This window comes from Penaeus vannamei, chromosome 16 (genome assembly GCF_042767895.1).
Source record: "Penaeus vannamei isolate JL-2024 chromosome 16, ASM4276789v1, whole genome shotgun sequence".
Classification (NCBI taxonomy): Eukaryota; Metazoa; Arthropoda; class Malacostraca; order Decapoda; family Penaeidae; genus Penaeus; species Penaeus vannamei.
In genome coordinates, this window is record NC_091564.1 from 19,729,515 (window position 1) to 19,732,014 (window position 2,500).

Here is a 2,500-nt window from a genome sequence, read left to right on the forward strand (position 1 = left end):
TCCATTTATTTATTCTTTTTTTTTCTGTTTTTTTTTTCTTTACCTTTTTACATTTTTGGGCTGTTTTTCCCGCCTTTTTTTCTGGTGCTGGTGGGGTTGACGGGAGGGTGTGACGTCACTCTTTTCTCTGACGTCATGGGGTTTGCCGCTAGCCAATCACGGGGGAGGAGATCTCATTCGACAGCTACTTTCTCTACTATTGGCTAATCAGACAAATGGCGTCATTAATCTAGTACTGTCACATCTCGATCGATTCGCCGCTAATGAGATCATTTGTTTTTCGTCACCGGATTCCCAATCAGATACGTGACATAACTCATCTTTTCAGGTCAAATATTTCAGGGAATGACCAACTAAATAAGTGAAGTCTCCAGCTTTTGATGTCACAACTGACAACCAAATAAATAATCTATAAGGAAAAAAACTGACGTCACAATCTGTAACAACATAAACCGACATCAAGACCAATAGCCCCCCAAAAATAAGAATAGATGAATAAAGGAAAGAAAAACTGATGTAATAACCATAAAACAAATAAACTTGACGTCACAACCAACAACCAAATAAACTAACTAATAAAATAAAGACTGGCGTCACAACCAAAACAAAATAAACGGACATGACGTCACGACCAACAACCCCCAAAACAGGAAAAATGACGTCATAACCCAAAAACAAATAAACTTGAAGTCACAACCAACAACCAAATAAACTGACGTCACAATCTATAACCAAATGAAAAGACGTCACCATTTCTCCCACCAAGTCGCGTGTTTCAGCCAATAGCCGACCACACACGGAATGACGTCACTCCCCTTCGACCAATCAGGATCGAGGAATCTCAAACTAACCCCTAACACTGGCCCCAAGAAAAGGCGAAGTGGCAACCCCCCTTTGATATTAAACAGAGGTCAGATAAGGTGACCTCGGCCGTGAAGTAACCAGATTACACTTGATCGCTTTACGGAAGGGTCAAAGGTCAAATTTCAAACTCGTTTTTTTTTAGAGTCAAGGTTATTGGGTATAAACTTTTATTTTACCTATTTATCTATTTTTCTTTATCATTTCTTAAACATTCCGAAATGCATTTGATCTTCTATTCTATGCATCTGAATATTTACTTATTTCTTTATTTATCCATTTATCACGCATTCGTTTGTTTATTTGCGTTTATCTCTTCCTTTACCCATTTATCTGTTTGTGTATTTATTCACCTTCTTGTCTACGTTTTCTCATTTATCTATCTATTTATGCATTTATTTAGGTTATTTATGTGCCTATTTGTTTACAATTTTGTTCATTTACTCGTTTATCAGCAGATTCATCTTTCTTACCAGTGAGATCATACATGTTCTTATGTTTATGTCCGTGCATTTCTTTTTTTCTTTATTTTTTTATTTGTTGAATTTATCAGTCCAAGTTTATGTTTGATTACCTTATGAATTCTAATAGATTTAATTATTATCATTTGTTAACGTTCATTATATGTAATTACTTATGATTGTTCGTCGCTTGTCTTTATTTATCATTAGTTATTATTCATTGTTTATTCATCTAATCATCTTGTGAATGCTAACTAAAGTATCTTCGTATCAACAACACAGATAACAATGGTGAATATGATCAATGCTAATATCAATGAATCAGGGATATTAATAACAACGATTATGCAACAGTTACTGATAAGATTTTTTTCTGCTATTCGAGTTGTAGCAAAGGTTAGGTTTGAAAAATAATAGCAATAACTGATATGGAAACGACAAAAATGATGATGAGAGTGGTCACGATAACAGTGATAACATAACCACTAATGATTATGATAGTAGTATTAGTAATGACAGTGAGAAGCTCTCTCGCGTTATTTAGTCTTTTAATCTTCCGATTTCTCTCTAAGTTTTGGCTGACTCTCTCTATTCCTTATTTACTAAGCTGTAAATAGGTACGAGATGATATATCTGGGTCTATATATCGATGTGCTTCTCTATCTATCACTCGCTCTCTCTTTCTCTCTCTCACTTTCTATGTGTAAATGTGTATATGTCTATACACATTTACATGCACACAAACGCACACACACACACACTCACACACACACACACACTCACACACATGTATAATATATATATATATATATATATATATATATATATATATATATATATATGTATATATATAATATATATATATATATATACAAATACATCTATATACATATATATATACATATATATATATATATAAATATATATATATATATATATATATATATATATGTACATATATATATATATATATATATATATATATATATATATATATATATTTATTTAAATATATCTATATACATAAATATATACATATATATATATATATACATATATGTATATATATAAATAGATAAATATATATAAACATATAACATATTTATATATATATATATAAATATATATATATATATATATATATACATGTATCTCTCTCTCTCTCTCTCTCTCCTCTC